The sequence below is a fragment of the Triturus cristatus genome, chromosome 8, assembly GCF_964204655.1.
Source record: "Triturus cristatus chromosome 8, aTriCri1.1, whole genome shotgun sequence".
NCBI classification, from domain to species: domain Eukaryota; kingdom Metazoa; phylum Chordata; class Amphibia; order Caudata; family Salamandridae; genus Triturus; species Triturus cristatus.
Window position 1 is genome coordinate 1,176,903,053 of NC_140591.1, and position 19,699 is coordinate 1,176,922,751.

Here is a 19,699-nt window from a genome sequence, read left to right on the forward strand (position 1 = left end):
ACTATGCATTGTCCTTGCTATGTAGTGCATTAAGATAGCTAAATGAAGTATTGCACAGAGAGACACTACTAACCTGTCCCCCTATACCTGGTGGCCAGTGAAGGCTGGAGAATGCCCTACTCCTGTACCCAAGGTGAGAAACCTCGGTGTCATTTTTGACAGCCAGCTAAATTTCTCTGCTCAGGTGAATAGTCTTACCTGATTCTTCCTAATAAAAACTCTGAGAAAGATCTTTCCTTTCCTAGCGCAGGAACTACAAGACAGTGGTGGTGGCCCTTTTGCTGTCCAAGCTTGACTACTGCAATGCCTTGCTGTTGGGGATCAATAAAACCCAAATGAGTAGGTTGCAGTCATTGCAGAATGCTGCTGCGAGACTGCTTTTAAATATACCTAGAGGCCAATCAACCTCGGCTGGAATTAGAGCACTCCACTGGCTTCCTGTACAGCAACGTGTGGAATTTAAGGCATTATGCCTGGTCCACAAAGCATTCTTTGGGAGGAGGTCTTTAGTCAAAGTTCTAATAAAAGCAGCCGATGCTGGCTTTGGACAATGGAACTTGTTCTCTTTCTCTGTTATGATAAATGGCAGTGTTTACCAGAGGAGATCCAAGCCATGTATGTAATTTGTTTTATGTAATGAGCGGTCAAACATTATGTGGATCTTCCCTTAATAGGCCAATGAACATCTCTGAGCCTCATTGGTAGAGTTTTTACCAAACATATCAAACCACTTAAATCGTGCAAAATTAAGAAGGGCTGCTTTTCCCTGCAGCATTATATGTGCACACATTGTCAGGTACAGTCTTTATCTGTAGAATCGGTTTTAGTAGGATTTGTGTTATTGTTTGTGTTTAAGGTTTTCAATGCATTCCTGCTACAGTGAGATGTTCTGGTAGTAATTTTCCATCAACTTCCATGATGTTACATGCTGTGATACAATTTTGCTAAAAGGTCAAACAATGTCTATTCAAATATTAAATCAGTTTAAAGGGTCAAATTATGTAATTTCCTGTGATGTCATTCAGGGGTCAAAGGGCCCATGCAGTCATTTCCGCTACCCCAAGCATTTTGGTGAATTGACACCCATGATTCTGCTATTTGTAAATGTAAATTGATACTTGTATAGCGCACTACTCACCCGCAAGGGTCTCAAGGTGCTTGTACGAATACCGCTGTGGAACCCATCCTGGCTTTCCCTGTGAGGTGTCCACTCCTGGGCACCCCCAAGGTGGAGGCCAGGCATCCTTAGCGTTGTGGGGGCCGTTGTGGAGATTAAGCAAGCTATTGCCCAGAGTTGCAGAGTGGGACTCCATGATTGGAATAGGCACCAGGCAAGAATTATCAGGTCCGTGGAATTTTTGAGCCCAAGACCCGCTGAGGCGGGGAATTGAACCCTGGTCCCGGGCTAGACCTCTGCATCAGGGTCTGCCGCTCTAATCATTGAGCCACACTTTTCCACCTGCTATCACGAGGTTAGAAATACTACAGAACCAAGGGCCTGATGTACTGAAAAACAGTCAAACAACTGTCTGTAATTTGCTACTAGTATTGAGACCACTAAAGAATTTTACGAACCGACCTACGTACAAATAGATTGGTTCATAATATTTTCGAATCAGAGTTTGTTGCTATTCGACCTCATGAATGTTAATGAGGTAGGTTCCATACTGTGAAATACTTTGATTGGCAGCCATCACAGGATTGGGTCAGCAGGCATGCTTTTAATTAAGTAAACTCAGCAGATCGCCTTTTAATATAGTAAACTTTTTTAGGTGGAGCCCATTTTCCTTAAAGGAAACAATGCTGTGTTTGAAAATAAAAGTTTACTTTCTTTTAAAAAGATTGTTTGACAGTTGGCAGTGGTCTTATGGACCACTGCCAGCTCCCCAACAAACCCTTTATTTACATTCACAAAGAGGAAAGTGTTGGAGAGTGACCCCTTAACTTTTGTGAATGTCTTGCCACAACTCGGGAGTCTGTAACTTTTCAATGTTTTGCAACTGGATTTCGGTTGCAAAATATTGACATATATTGCGTAGAATCACTATTTGAAAAGGATGCCTACAGTACGCCCCTTCCAAACAGCAGTGTGGTATGAAGTCACAAAGCCATTTTAGGAACTGGTAAAAATTTACAGATTTCTAAAGTGGCTTTAGTGCATTGTAAAAAACGTTTTGTGGTCATCAATAGTAATTCATACTATTTGCGACTGTAAAAACATTTAATACACAAGGCTCCAATTTAGTATATTTCAGAAATTTTCTCGGTAATCCATTTCTTCTTTATGTTTGGTATAAGCAGTTCATTTCTTTTTCTCTCTTGTTTTTTCTTGTTATCGTTTTCATTATTTTTCTGCACTAAAGAGTATGTTTCCTTTCTTTCTTGTATCTGTAAAAGAGGTAAATTAAGGGGCCTATTACGATGTCGGTAGGACGAGCATCCGACCAACCGATACCATAGCGGTAAGGACTTCGCCTGACTGCTAGTCGGTGTTTCTGATGAATTAGGATGCGACCGCCCTGCGGGTGGCCGGCAACATTCATTTTTCCATTGCAGCTTCTGCAGCATCCTGAAAAGAACTGCAGCATAGGCTGCAATAGAAAAATTGATGTTATCAAACATCCAGGCACCTTGTGCCAGGCTGTGCCTACCATCCAATGCATGGATGTTTGGGGGGTACCACAGGTGCCCCCCAGGCCCTATAGGAGAGGTCCAGGGGGACTAGGGCCCTATTACGGGCCCCCGAAGTCCCTTTTCATCTACTTTTCTATGGCGGTCGGACCGCCATTGAAAGGCAGACGGAAAGGGACATCATAATCCCTACGGCGGTGCCTAAGCAGGCACTGCCCTTATTGTAGGGATTACAGTTACACTGCTGCTACGGAGCAGTCAGTCCTTGCCCCAGATGCCTCTGTCTGCCGGATTGTAATTCAGCGGTCGGACCGCTTCAATGGATGTCGGTGGGCCCACCATCGACGGCCTGGTGGGCCCTCGACATCAGAATGAGGGCCTTCATTTTTAATACTGAAATATTTTACTCCCCTTACTAAATAAGTGAGAGCCAAGTCTTTGTTAGTGGGCAATTTTTTTCCTGATGCATGCCCAATTGCCCTTGTCAGATAAATGTGACATCACTGCTGAAATCAACCTCACACATGCAAGTCTATCAATTATGTAATGTTTTCTTGTCATAAAAGAATGAGGCATGAATTAAAACAATGTAAAAATATCACAATCAGTAATTGGTCATCAGCCAAGTATACTGAGGGCCATCAGCTGCTAGGAAATTTGATACCTAGTATGAAGATAATGTTAAAATTATCTAGCACATAATAGTTTATTAAACTTGCAAGAAAAAGTAAAATGCACTTGAAGTCCTTCCATTTAGGTTCTGTGAAGCCCAAAACTGACAAGCAAGGAGTTTCTAACCCTTGGCCACGTCTTGGGTACTGAACAGTCACTACGTTTCAAGTTTGGACAGTATAAAATAAGCCAAATGAACCTATTATGTTATTATCTCTATTATCTGTATCATTGCAATTACATTGTCTTTTTCTCTTCTTTCTGTTCCTGCCCTAGTCCATTCATGAAAATACTCCCTTTAGGGTAAATATCTATAACATACTTCTTATTATGTAGCATGCTACTTTACATTGCCTGTCCTCCATTTCCTGCCGCCATCTTATGATAGTGATTTTTTATAATTTCTTTTCATCAGTTGTATTCTTTATCAATATGTCCTGAGACGGTATGCTCTTTTTTCCTTATCAAGAAATCCATTTGCAACACAAACTTAATTCTTTATTCCATCCATCATCATAATTCTAGTGAATTCTCTATATAACAATTAATCATGACCTTTGATTAATTAATGAAAGGAAACAAATTCAATTTTAATTTTGTTTAAAGCTTCTCAGATTCAAAGTATCCAAGAGATTAATCCACTGTGTTTATTGTCTTCAAAGTAATTACTGCCTGAACCCTCCTTTAGATAATTTTGGAACTGAGTGGATTACTTGGAGCATGACTTGCACCAATTTGTGTTTCAATTAAAAACATGTTGTGTCCTGGGGACAAGTTGTTATTATTTCTGATGTTATATCTTTGCTCGTTCCACCATATTCTGACTTTTCAAGTTGTTTGATCAATAAAATAAGGGCCACATAATTATCTTATTGCATAAAGAACATATGAACATTCACATCTCTGAACATCCTTAATCTGCTTTGCTCTTAGAGACTGACAAATCATCTTGCTTAATTATGTTGTTACAACATGAACAATGTAAAAGGATATCAAGGAAATTAAAATTAAACTAAGATGTGAGGAAAAGGATATCACATACAACAATCCTACCATGTCCTTCCGCACATCAGTGTTGCTGTCACTATTGGTTGGTAATTGTAAATTTGGGCTACATTACAAGTATCCACAATATTGGTGTCTCTGGAGGCATTTCCATGACAAAATATCATGTATAATAGTATCGACTCACCAAAATATCGTCAAAATATTATTGATTACAAAATTATCGCTATCCTATACTTAATAAACTCCCCAGAAATATCGATGAGAAAAATATCGTCAACAAGAATATCTAACTTGAACAATATCATACACACAAATATCATAACACAACATATTGTCTATGTCTTAAATATATAGATAATATAAAAATATGGAAACACACAATATCGGCTACGCTAATATTCCTAAAAATGAACTAGAATTAATATTTATATCACAAGCACCCTTATTACAAAAGCTAAATATAAATATAAATATAAATATTAACAATACATAAACAAACGAAACGAAAAGATTATAATTTAAACATTCCTAACAACATTATTTACACATCTAACCATATCTATTCACAATACATTAATTATTAAAAATAAACACATAAAAAAATTAACAAACATTATCAGAAATATTTAGAAACATGTATATTAAAATGCATAAAATAAATCTACTATTTCATAAATATTAACAATACAGCAATCCTAGAAATACACATATTAGCGTCCCCCAAAAGGTAATAATTGAAAACAATTGAAACAACATACAAAATAACCATTAAAACTTACTGTAAAACAAACTAATCAATAAACCTATAAACATGATTAAGCAGACACTATAAAAAGAGCACAGACCCTCATTATTTTTCTTTGACAAAATTAACAACTGCAAGAAAATGACACTCTGAGGGACTTCATGAAGAAAAGCTTGAAGAAAGATTGGAACGAAATAAAAAAAAAAACACCTTTACAAGTAAGTTGGAAAATAGAATTATGTACAATATAACCTAAAATACATTTACAAAGGAAATATAAAAGTAAATTACTAAACTCTCTCTTTCATTACGTGTATTAATCCTTACCTATTCACGAATCGCTTCACATCATTATAGCTACATTAACATACTACTACTATTACCATATACAAGTATAGTTAGGCCAACCACACTGAACTACATAACAAATAAATGCAATCTGCCACTTAACAATCTTACCAAATAAAACTAACAGCATAACCCACACCACCTGCACCTACTCACATCCCTCCTATCCCTAAAACCTTTAATAAAAACTTGAAAAAGCTCTTATCTTGCATGTTAAATAGCAACAGAGAACCACAATCGACACAAATGAAATCAACCTCAAAATGCAATTATTAGAGTAGAAAATAGAAGTAGCCGTAAAGAAGTGGCTGTTAGATGAAAATAGAAAAAGCACTGTATAGAAATACATGGAAATATTAGAAAATGCTATAATAAAATGTGATTAAAAAGTATGTAAAAAGAGGCAAACCCAAAAAATGGAACAAGATGTGGGGTCCGTGGAATTCTTACCGCGGAGATATATGCACGCCCCCCCTGGTGATCGCCTCCGATGTAGCTCTGTCCCCTTAGCTCGGCTATTCCTGTTCCTTCCTGGAATTGGTACTTGGGTTTTTCCCTGCCCCCCCTCCTACCTCGCCTAATACTAACTTTTGCTTATAGTGCCGCTGAGTGGCGGTTGCCCCCCCCCCCATGTGAGAGCAAGTTCCTGCTTATGTAAGTTCCATGCCTGGTTTTAGTTTTGTTTTGTTGGTTTTTTTTTTGTTTTTATTCATAAAATGTTAATTCAAAACCTTCTTGTTGGATGGAGTCTAGTTGTGGGCCTGTTGGCCACCCTCCCGTGTAGGTTGCTCATTTGTTGGCTGTACTGTGTTTCCTTTTTGCATACTAGCGGCCGGCCTCGGAGGTTGTAGGCCCGTGACTGTACATAACTGCTGTGTCAATAAAGGTTTTTCAAAAAAAAAGAGAAAAAAAAAAGAAAGGAGGAAAGGGAAGAAAAAAAAAAGTATGTAAAAAAATTGATTACATGTTTAAAAATGTTCATATATTGAACAAAAACCAAAATAATATGTAAAGTATTATATCAAATAGTACTAGAAAAGTCAGGTTTAAGTAGTACTAATTAACATATGCCAACATATGGATAGTAAAAATGTGAACATACATGTATGAGAAAATAATTATGTACAATTTCTGTATAAATACTGAAAAATATACGTCTTAAAAATATATAAAAGAAATACTGCACATGTGTTACTATAACAAAAAAGTATATACAAATGTTGTACCTAAGTAATGTGAAATTATTTATTTTTTACCAAAAATGTATTTATGAAAAATAAAAAACAGACTTGAAATAAAATAACACACATCAATAAAAAATATGTAAATGTTCACCTGTATTTTTTATTATTCTAAAAAAACACATAGTACAGACAAATAGAAAGTAATATTAATTTTGGGAGAAAGTGTTCAACAGTAAAAGGGTAAGATTTACTATTCCCACTTTTAAGTAAGGTGTTGCACATGAAGGCGGAAGAATTACTATTCCCTTTACAATACATACCAATTTGGGTAAGGTAATGGACAGTAAATGGGTATGAATTACAATTCCCACTCCAATATGAGCCATTTAGGGGAAGGCATTAAGTATTAAGAGGGTCACATTTACTATTTCCACTCCAATGTAATCCATTTTGGGAAAGGTGTTGGACACTAAAGGGGTAATATTTACTTTTACCACTCTGATGTAAACTATTTTGGGGAAGGTGTTGGACACTAAAGGGATACCAATAACTATCCCCACTTCAAACCATTTTCAGGAAGGTATTGAACACTAAAGAAATCGAATTTACCATTCCCACTCCAATGTAAACCATTATGGGGAAGGTGTAGGAAACAAAAGAGTTTAGATTTACTATTCCCACCTGAGAAAGGTGTTGGACACTAGAGGGGTAAGAATTACTTTTGCGTTCCAAACAAATCGATTTTGGGAAATGTGTTGGTAATTAAAACGGTGGGTAAGATTTACTATTTCCACTCCATTGTAAATCACTTTGGGAAAGGCGCAGGACACTAAAGGGATCAAATTTACTATGCCTCCTCCAATTGAAACCATTCTGGGGAAGGTATCAGACATTAAAGGGGTTAGATTTACTGTTCCAACTCCAATATAACCCATTTTGGTGAAGGTGTTGGACAGCAAAGGGGTAAGATTTATTATTCCTACTCCAAACTAATCTATTGTGGGGAAGGTGTTGGACACTAAAATTGCAGGTTTTACTATTCTCACTCCAATTTAAATAATTTAGCAGAAGTTGTTGGATAATAAAGGAGCAATATACAGCAGAATACTTCATTTCACAAATACATAAGAACCAATAAAAATAAATATAACTTCAATAGTTATTTTCAATTTAACGAGTGACAACGATTTTGAAGACACTGATTTTGGTTTTGTTTTGTAGTAAATAGTAAAGAGTACTTCAATAAGGTGGAGGTTGTAATAATAGATCTCGAAGTGTCTCTTAAAGAGTGATCTTCTATGTAAAGGAATGCTTTAGCAAAATAATTTTATAGGCATCCTAATTGAAAAACAGGGCATTTTTTGGAAAGGTGCAAAACAAAAAAATGTATGTGTTCAATTTTTTCTTTTATGTATGTAAGTATTGTAAATATTGTAAATGTTTGTGTATATATATATATAAAAGAATGGTCTTTATATAATTGTGTGGAAGATGTCAAGTATAAAATAAATATACTTAACTTACACATACACAACCTAAAAAGTAAAATTACTTCTTTGTTGGAACTGCCTTTGACGTCTATGTGGAATACAATAAAATAAGTTTTTTGAGAAAAGAATATAACTCAGTGGAAGAGATAACTTATCTATCTTTTCACCAAAGTATATGCTATATTATTTGTCCCGAGGCATTATTTCCATTTATTAGTGCGACCCTTCCATTGGCCCCCCACAATAAATTCTGGACAACTCCAGCTATGACAACCAAAAAAAGAATTGAAGGGTCTGCAGACAACTCCAGGAGGCGCGGGCCTCTGAGTTTTTCCAGTGCAATTCGCCCAAAATGGCAACCGCACAGCTGGGCTCACTATGAAACCCGAGAACTCAGGGAACAGTGGCTTCTATGACTCACACTTTTGGGTGCCCACCCCACCTGCAAACAGAGATAGCTGGAGGTGGACTACTCAGGTGGGGTTGCGAGATTGGACATCCCCTTTGATGCGAGACCGCTGGCCTGTGATAGAGGAACCCCTGGAGGAAAAAGAACAAAACCCTCCTCAAGGCCTGGATCTTCATGATAGACAGTAGCGGTCCTCAACTTTAGTGCACTAAAGGAGTTGATGTGCAGGTGCTAAATAGCCAGGGATATTTTTTCGGACATCAAGTAGCCACTTGTGCAGGCTACTATATGCGGTGCTATCCGCCTAAAAGACTGAGGAGTGTGCTGATATTTGGACAAAACTCTACTTACAGCACTATGTGTAGCTGTGTGGCAAACCTGATTGCAGTGGAAGCTGGGCAATATGCAACGTAACAGGTTGATGAAGATGAGTCATCCCATTGCTGATGTTAACCATGGGGAGGAGATTGGCTGCCTGCTAAGATCCAGAGGAGGGTGAATGCATACCACCTGAAGCTCCGCCCAAATTAGGAAACATGACAGAGGAAATGAGGATCGTTGAGGCTGTCATTCTTGGAATGACTGAGTGACACAGACGGTGGGTGTGTGCTGACAACCTGTGAGCGCTCCTGCAAATGTTGACTCAGCTGCCCACTATGGTAATGAGAAGAGAGCGCTGAAGGCTGCAGATGACACCGGCCTAAATTGTGTCCTGGCAAGTGAGATGCAGGCTTTAGAATCATGGTGCTCTTCCTTCCTCTTCCTCCCATCACTTGTCTCTCTGAAACACCAAGGAGAGGTCACAAAACCAGAGAAACACTCACAGTCTTCTGCCCCCCCCTAAAGGTGCACACTACTAATGCTATATGAGAGTGAACTGGAGGGAGTCCAGTAGATTGGGGATCTGTGGTCTTGCTGGGTCACAGACAAACATTGGGATGGGGCAACCTATAGAGCCCCTCTTCAGGATGGAATTGGAAACTCATGATTCATAACACCTCTTCTAGTCAGTCCCTGTCACTTGCAAATTGGATCGTGTATAGTGACAGACCCCCACATTAATACCAACTGCTTATGCCGGGCCTATGATCCCTCAAAGTCAGAAAAAAGCAGATTCCTTACCGACGATTCACTCACTAGAAAATGTTTCCACTTGAATGTAGATGTGAACACAGAACTGGAAATATATCTATCAAATAAACCTACCATCTTAGCAGAGGGATGTCTGTTGTGGCAGCTCTGGATGTACCCTAATGTAATACTCCCCACCCTTCGACCACTAGGCCCGATCACCCACCGGGAAGTCATCACTCAGTAGTGATCTGATGAAACCTGGTTGCAAAGGATCATCCCCAAACATTGGTTACTCAGAGAGAGTTGGAAGGCTGCTTACTCTGAATCAACTGAACTATGGGTAAAGAAAAAAGGCCCTGATATGCACATAAAAACTACGGGGTCGGATACGAGTCTGGCAGTCTATGACCGCCAGACTTGCGGTGGCGGTCCTGCGGCCATTTATACCGCCCCTGCTGCGCTGGTTGCACCAGGGAACTGTTGATCCCTGGTGGCGGTGCAGCGGCAGACTATCCAATATGCAAGGGCGAACCGCCGTGGTCCGCTGAGCATATTATGAGTTTCCCCAACGCAATGAAAAGGCAAGAGGTGGGGAAACAAATAGGGCCCTACAGTGCCCCTATGCCCCCACTACCATAGGGATGCATTCAGGGTACAACATTTGCCCCCTTGTTTGCATGCACCCCAAGTTCTAGCACAGCATGGACTTCACAGTCCATGTGGTTCTGGAATTTCTTCTGTATTCCCATTGCAGTGCCCATTTTCAGGGAATGGCAAAAGAAAAGCCAGTCAGACACAAGTTGTACTCGTAATCTAGCAGCGGGCCATGCATGGCTTTGGCGGTGCTGTGCCGGTGCAAAGGCAGTGCAGCACCACCAAACTCATAATCAGCCCAATAGATCAACTAATTTGCAGCTCCCCTACCAAGGAGCCATTGCACTAAGTCGTGAAAACACTTTGAACCAAAGATTAACTGAATCTAATGACACGGTGACCATCCTGCAGGTGACACAGACCTCCAGAACAGCTCTGGAAACTAAGATGGAAGAAGCAGGTACGGAGGTGACTCTTCTTTGTCAAGACCTTCAGAAAGTTGCGAAAAGGGTGTCCGAAGCAGAGAGCTGGGTCTCAATCTTAGGAGACACAATAACAGAGCTTAAAACCAGCATCTCCAAGCTTCAATCAATATCCGAAACACTAGAGGAACAAGCATAGCATGCTAAAAACAGATCAAGACACAATTACCTCTGACTCATAGGAGTTCCTGAAAGAGTAGAATCATCCACCCCAGAGACATTTCTACAAAACTGGATCAAACTCTGGATTTCTGATGGGACACTCTCACCATGGTTCATAGCTGAAAGCGCCCGCAAATCATTAAGCCCAAAACCCCCACCAGTGCCCTGTACGCCCCATGATTGCCTGAATATTGCACTTCCAAGATAGGAATGCCATACTTCGAGAGGCATGGAAAGTCGAAAATCTGATCCTTGAACCTACCTGACTCCTGATTTTTCCAGACTACACCTGACTTGTTCCAAAGGAAATCCTTGGAAACGATCAAACAAATACTTTTGGCTATGAATCAGGATTACATGTTGATCTTCCCGACTAAACCTAAAATGCTCCATAATTCTCACACTCACTTCTTAGACACTCTGTAGGTAGCATGGGAATAGGCAGCCGGGATGAAGGACTTAAGGTGGCACAACACTATGCGTCAAAATCAACCCAATCAGCATGGCCAAACGCTCTCAAGCACCACGTGTCCTAGAACACGCAGGAAAAATGAGGCCTCATAGAGGTAAAGGATAACCTGGAGTCTCACACCCACACCGCCTCTGAAAATGTGAGCCAGTTGCTAAACACTCCCACAGCCTCATCTGACTTGTGGATAAGAGACTAGGATGGAGATGGCCCCCCCTTGATTCGGGGACCATTGTACACTTAGAGAGGAGTAAGGGGAGCAGGATTAAAGACTTGACAGATTTATTGATTTGACTTCATCACCATTAAATATTAATCTTCATTCTATAACTGCACTGGTGATCCATTGTCTTGGTAAAGATATCCTATTTAGGAGGAGGTCCCCTATAAATACCCCGTACAAGTTGATATCATGTTTTGTTTAAAGGGAATTTGTTGGGTGACAGATGCTCAGATGCTTCTGGGGTGTAAGTGTGGGGTTGTTGGGGGAAGGAGAGTTATATGTGTTAAGTCATGTTTGAATTTTATGTTTCATTTTGTAACTTAACATATCCAGTAGCCAAGACATTGTCTTCCACTACTGCCAGAAGAACCTACCTCTCTACAATTCAAAGCAATCCAGGCATCTGGAGACCCCGGATTCTGACATATCCAAGTCCAATGTCCCAAATGATTGAATTAAAGGTTATTTCCTGGAATGTGATTGGGCTTAATGATCATATCAATAGGGCTGCAGTTCTCTGATATGCAAAGAGAAATGCACCGGCAGTCCTCATGTTACAGGAAATACATTTGATAGGCTCAAAGTGTCCTTTACTACAATGTTTCAGATATGACAGATTGTTCCACATAGAATATGCTAGAAGTTCTAGAGGGATTGCAATACTCCTCCAAAAGAATTTTCCCTCAGTAGTTTCAACAACCACCTCAGACCCCCATGGAAAATCTGCTGCATTCGAGATTTTCCTTGAAGAAAAATACTATAACTTCCTGAGCATTTATGTGCCCCCCCCCCCCATCCCTGAAGTCACACTGAATACAGATAAATTGCTGGTGCTAGACTTCCCACAATGCATCAGTGTTTTAGGGGGTTCTTTATTGCCTCATCAGACCATGGGTGTATTCCACTAGAAATTCTACCACAGGAAAGACGAGATAAACCAAACTACTAGTTCAATGTTTAACTTCACTGTAACTATCCCTCAGTGGGTATGTTATGGAGTGCAGGTTGGGCCACCATCAGAGAAGTAGCCAAGACATACATCATAAGTATGAAGTATGACAGACAACAGCATGTGGCCGAGCTTGAAACCCAAATCCTGAAACAACGTTTGTGCTTGACGGAAACATCTCAGATGGCTTTGAATGAAGCCCGTGAATACTGGATAGCCTTAACCAAACATGTCTATAAATGGAGAGTAAGACTGGAAAGCTGCTGTACTGACTGGCCACCAGGTAGATAACCTCCAGGGTGATCCCAGAGATTCTAAACCACATTGGCCAAAAACAATGCAAAGTGTTGGGGAACGCAGCAATATTTGTCAAATACTATCAAACACTGATTAAACTACATAATGCACAGACTCACAGAATCTTTTTCTTCATAAAATGGATTCTCTATTCATAATTTTTCTCATTTAAAAAAACATTTTTTTCTTCTTTGATTTTGCCGTAGCTACGGCAAAATTTGAGAAGAAAAGCTAAATCAGAGGAGAAAATACAATTTTTTAAATGAAAAAATCATGAATAAAGATCCATTTTATCAAGAAAAATATTCTGGGACTGTTATGTAGTTTAATCACAAATTTTTACTGTCGCCGATACTAGAAATATTGATCTTGTGCGGGTTCTAAGTCATAAAAATGATTATAATTTTTTAAAAATGTGTTTATTGAGTAGCTTGCAACAACAATACACAGAGCCCCACTGGGGGACCAGCAATACCAACATTGCATAGTTCAATACAAGCCATTTTGGTTCCGAACGTTGCATCAGTAGATATAATACAAAACATATAACAAAAAAACTCCAGAAAACCATAAGAACCACCCCCCGCACTTTTGGTGATGTTACATCGTACAGTTGTTGGATCCTAATCATTGTAGACACACATGTGAGATGGCTCGTATAGATAGTTCCAGATACATTAATTCCTAATAAGGCACAAAAAAGAATGCAAGACCCACTACAAATCAGGATGACTCAATAAATACATTGTCAGTGGGACCCAGAAGTCTTTGGGCCGTGATGTCTCAGGCAGGTCCTCTGCATAGGCCTCCAGCTGTTCCCTCCAGTAAATTAAGTCCCGAATCCATTTCCGGACCGTGGGTGTACTTTTTACGCCCCAACATTGCGCTACAGCTCGCTTGGCCAGTGGAGTTGAGACAGCAACTAATCGTCGATTACAAGGTTTCAGATACTTCACGTTACCCAGCAGGCATACCTTTGGTACACAACGCACACGTTCAAACACAACATCCGAAAGCGCACTCACAACCCTTGCCCAAAATGCAGCTATACCTGCACACTGCCATGCTAGGTGCAAAAAGTTGGCGTCAGCCTGCCAGCACCGCACACAGCAAGTCGTGTCACGCAGTCCGAATTTCCGCAGTTGCATAGGAGTATAGTATAACTGGTGCAAAAATGTAAAATGAATTATGTGGAGATTATAGTTTGCTGTGAGGCGCCCAGTTAACGCACAGCAGAATTTCCAATGATCTGGGGACAAGGTGGACCCCAGCGTAGCATTCCATTTGAGATATGAATGGTGCTCCTCCGGCTCCCTCTCATGCAGTGACGCGTCACATAACTTAGTAATCAGACCCTTACGCTCTTCTCCAGCAATCACCGCCTGCAGGGCTTGCAGTGTCTGTGGTTCAGCTGGATAATTAGGGTAGATAGCTCTGACCTCTTGTCGCGGTAAACAACCTTTACAACGAAACTTTGACAACGCGTGCAGTTACATCGTGGATTTTACAACGAACGCGATGTAACCACGCGATGCCATTACAACGCAAGTCTTTACATCGACTTGCGCTAGATGGCGTGCTAACATTACAAATAGTGTAGTTTACTATCCCAACACCTTCCCTACTGTTAAGTGGACTGGAGTTGGAATAGTAAATTACGCTTTTCTAATGTTAGCACGCCATCTAGCGCAAGTCGATGTAAAGACTTGCGTTGTAATGGCATCGCGTGGTTACATCGCGTTCGTTGTAAAATCCGCAATGTAACTGCACACGTTGAAAACACACGCGTTGTTACGTCATACATCCCTTGTCGCACCCTCACGGATGTAAATCCCAGCATCAAGCCATGAATCCGACCCGCCTGTACGTCTTGCAATGAGCGGAACCAGCCGTGTTTGCACAGGTCACCCATCTGCGTAACCCCGACAGCCTTCAGCGCACGTAGAGCTGGGCGCTCCTGTGCCGCTGAGATGTCTGGTTGTGCCGCTATTGGTAACGTCGGGGAATATAGGTAATCCAGCTGTGCCCTCTTAGCAAGGGCCCGCCAGGCCCAGGCAGTACACTGCACTGGGTTAATTTCTGTCCCGGGGCCCTCACCACCACCTGAAAATGCTGCCGCTACTACTGGCATCGGGAGTATTGCATCGGACTCGATCGCCATATGCGGATGAAACGGTTGCAGAAAAAACCAATAATGCGGAAATTGCATCTGTACACACAGATAATATAAGCGCATATCGGGTGATTCAAAGCCACCATGGTCAAATGGCTGTACAAGTACATTCCAACTGCATCTAGGCTTCTTACCCCCCCATACAAACGACAGTAGGGCTGACTGTAGCGTCTTAAAGAAAGAGATATTCAGACAGATGGGAAAATTCACAAACAGATATAATAATTTGGGTAAGATAGACATTTTTGTCACCGCAATGCGATCAGCAAGCGACAGGAGCAACCGGGCCCACCGTTCAGTCTTGTCTGTGATCTGTGTAATAGCACAACCATAGTTCATAGAAATTACCTGATCAGGGTCCCTATGCAACCAAATTCCCAGGTATTTCACCGGGTCCCGGGTCCAAGTCAGAGGGAAGTCCAGCTCAACCTCAGCGGAAACACCATCGACTTAGCCCAGTTGATCCCTAATCCGGAGTAGCCCTCAAATGTAACATTCACAGAGCAACTCCGGAAGGTAGGTTGCAGACTCGCAAACATATAATAGCATGTCGTCTGCATACAACGAGACCACGAGCGGACGCTGCCTGAAGCGCAATGTAACCAATGCATGCCGCTGGCGAAGTTTGCAAGCGAGAGGTACAAGTGCCAACGCGAAAAGCATCAGTGACAGGGGGCAGCCCTGCTGTGTGCCCCTGCCAATAGGGAATGCCGGCGACACCCAGTCATTGGCTCGCACTCTGGCCACGAGGAAGGCCCATTCTTATGAGTACAGTGAACCTATAATCCCACTGAAGGGAATCGAATGCTTTCACTGCGTCAAGCTGCACCGCCACTGCCTGAAAATCTGAGTCAAAATAATGTAGGGTGGCGAAGAGCGTGCGCAGATTATGCGTGGTTGACCTGGCAGGCACAAACCCTGATTGGTCAGGGAGCACCAGTAAGGGGACAAGGGGCTGTAGACTGAGAGGAATCATCTTTGCTAAAATCTTAGCATTGATATTAATAATTGAGAGAGGCCTATAGGAATCACAACGATTAGCAGCCTTATCAGGCTTTAACAGCATAACCAATAGGGCTCCCTTCAAGGAAGACGGGAGACGTCCAGTGTCATACGCCTCCGCATAAACCTCAAGGAGCCTGGGGGCCAGATCATCCACATAGGCCTTATAAAACTCACTAGAAAGCCCGTCCAAACCCGCAGCCTTACATGTGGGGATGGACATGATAGCAAGCTTTACGTCCTCTACATCAAATGGTTGTGTAAGATATTCCCTATGGTCCAAAGACAGCCAGCCAAGCACAATGTCCTCAAGATAGGAGTGTATGTCCGCTGCCTGTACCACAGCCTTGTTTTCGTAGAGTCTGGCATAGAAATCGAGTATGGTCTCACTAATCACGGATGTGGTGTAATGAGCTGCCCCCGCATCATCAAGCATCTATACTACGTGGAACAACTAACTTCTGTGCAAGCGTGCGGCTGGGCCTGCCCCCCTCACCATAATATCTAGTCTTGCTTCCTCTGTACCTATGAACCAACTCTTGATCAACAGTGTTGTTATGTTCAGTCACTAACTCCCGCATAGCGGACGGTGTCACAGGAGAAGGGTCTTTCTCATAGGCGCGTTCTAGGGGGGGAGATTTCCGCAGCTAATTTATGAATTCCATGCCTCAGATCTCTCAGTGCACCTGCTTGCGCCCCCATACAGATGCCCCTGATGGTCACCTTGAATGCTTCCCACAAGACACCAGCGCTGTCAAACGAAACCTCAGTCTCCCTAAAAGAAAATTCGAATGGCCTCCCCAACAGTGTGCTTAAAAACTGAGTCAGTTAATGAGGATGGCTGCAACCACCATGTAAACGGAGGTCTCTCGCATGCCGGTACCTGCAGCTCCAGGAGCACAGGAGAATGATTCAAAAGCGTCCAAGCCATGTGACTAACTTTGACCGCCCAAGTACGAGCAGCCTCTGTAACAAGCCAGAAATCCAGGCATGTACCACGTCCCATGTACAGAGGAGACAAAGGTACTCTCGCGCACCCCAGGATGCTGCAAATGCCAAACATCATGCAAACTTCCTGTGTCCATCAGCCCCAGCAAAATCTTAGAAGCCTGCTTAGGCTGTGTCATCCCACTGCCCAAACGATCCACAATTACATCCAGACAGACATTAAATACGCCGCCCCAGAGTATCTCCACAGTGGGAAACCCCGAGATGCGACGCCAGACATCCTTAAAGAAGGCCGGATCATCGATATTCGGTCCGTACACATTCACCAGAAGCACACTTGCTCCACCCAGCTGGCCATGCACATGTACCACTCTGCCTTGTTCATCCGTTTCTGCTCGAATGACCGTAAATTGGATCCCCCGTTTAACCAGGATCATCATTCCCCATGCATAACTGGAATATGAGGACACCACTTACACCCCTGCCCACCAACCACCCTCATTTTTCTCTGACCATTTAGTGAGGTGTATTTCATGTAAAAAGGCTATCTGGACGTCCATTCTGTCCAGAAAAGCCAGTACAGATTGAATCTTTTTGGGAGTGTTCAAGCCGCAAACATTCCAGGTTAGGAACTTCACTTTAGCACTCATTGGGTCGATGTAACATTAAAAAACTTTACAGGTGGATATATCAGAGACATGTGCCCACAATCACAAGAAGAAAGGCAATGCCACTGTACCAAAGAAAAACAGTGCCAGTCTTCCCACCCTCACCCCCCACCCCCCAGTCCCCCACCCACTTCAGTGTCCCCAACTCGCTAAAGCCATCCCAACCCTGTCTAACCCGACCCCAACAAAGAAAAAAGATAGCTAAGCGCAGATGGGGTACTCCCATTTGGTGGGCATCAAAGTGCTACCTATCAAGTAGGAGATGGCTGAGCAGAACTAGTGTCTGTGCCTCGTACAGTAGATACAATCGCACTGGACTGCACTACAAAGTAAGCGTACATATGCAAGGAGGATCGACAAGGTCAACCTGCAAGAAAACATGTAAGAGTCATAGCATTGGACAGCTCGGAAAATGTCAAAATAGAAAACCTTATAACAGGTAGTATAATCATGAGACTGTCCCACAACCCTACTGTTCCTCAGTGTCTGACGGAGTCCGGGATTCGCGCCGACTCCTCTTCAGATGTTTAGCATGCTCCAGGGCCGCCTTGGGTTTGGCAACATTTTTTGTTAGTCTCCATCAAGACCTATCCGCAGGCAGGCAAGATATAACATTGTGTAAGAAACCCCATCGGATTGTAAAAACTTGTTGACAGCCCCGAACTCCCTCCGCACAGCCTGAAGAGTAACAGTAAAATCAGGGAAGAACGAGAGTGAGTTGCCCCAGTGTACAAAATTGCCCTTATCTCTAGCCATGCGGAAAATAACATCCCAGTCCCTATAATTTAACAGCCGCACAATGATCGGGCGGGGAGGAGCACCTGGGACCGGCCTCGTTGCAAGGGAACGGTGAGCTCGCTCAATGATAAACATGGTGGAAAGCTGTTCAGTACTAAAAATTTCCTTAATCAAATTTTCCACGAATGGCTCCATTTTGCCCACGTTCGTGGATTCTGGCAGCCCCGTAATTTGAATATTATTACACCGGGAACAGGCTTCTAAGTCCTCATTCTTTGCTTGAAATAAGGATGGGACTTTCTCCATATTAATTGTCTTCCCAGCGACATCACTCAGACCATCTTCTGTTACAGAGACCCGCTGTTCAACTTCTCCCATGCAGGTGTTTTGCTTCTCGAGCTGCGCAGACATGTGATCTAGGCGGTGATTCACAGCCGCCATCGTTCCCTCTATAGATTGTAGGCTACGTTGCATGGCCAATAGCGTTGTCTCTATAGTGGGGGGCCCCATCCTAGGCGTACGCCTCTGAATCAGAGGCCGCCTTTTGCAGAGTTATTGTGGACTTGCGCACCTCAAATGTGAGGCGAGGTTCAGTCTTTTCAGCCCTCCCCATGATGTCCACAGCTAGAGCCCGGCTATCTAATAGGTAAGGGAGATGAAGAGAACACCCCCAGACGTGCACTACTCAGGCCTCAGGATTAGTATGTATAGGGCCCTTGCAGCAATCAGCCCAGTGGACCCAAAAATAGAAGAAGTACCAACCACCTGCACACCTCGCAAGTAACACCAGGAGAATGAGAGCAACACCACAGTTCGAGGTACCAACAGTAACCCACCTATGCAAAATGGCATGTGGTGCAGGCCCCCTGTAGTAGACCCTCCAACAGTCTCAAAAAAGTAAGGAGATAGTGTCCTCCACAGTTCCAGGAGCTTAGAGCGAAGCGGTGCACCAGGGACCAGCAGCAAAAGTAATCTTGCAAACAGATGCGTAGCTAGGCCCAGGTCAGACCAACCCCAGCACAGCAGAGCACAACACAGGTACTAGCTCACCAAACATCACACAGGGCAGGCTCCACAGTCACTGGGTGCACGTTATCAACTTATTGCCTTGTGCTATATTGTTCATGAAGTGGTTTACGTGTGTGTAACAAGGCACTAAGCACAGTAGTGAAAGTGATCCAGCAAGGCACCTAACAGACTGCAAGGCAGCTCCACGAGTCAGCACACACAGGAGAGGGAGCATCCCAGGCAGCAACAGAGGTCATTTGCAACCGCACCGCGGTCATGCGGTAGGCAGCAATCACAATGCCGGCAGAGGCTGAAGCGAGTTGACACGCAGAGGTAAGGCCCACATGCAATTATGGGCCCCCAGGCGATGAACGGTCACTCCAAGACAGCGGAGCAGTGGATTAGGAGTTCGTGGAAGGCAGGCG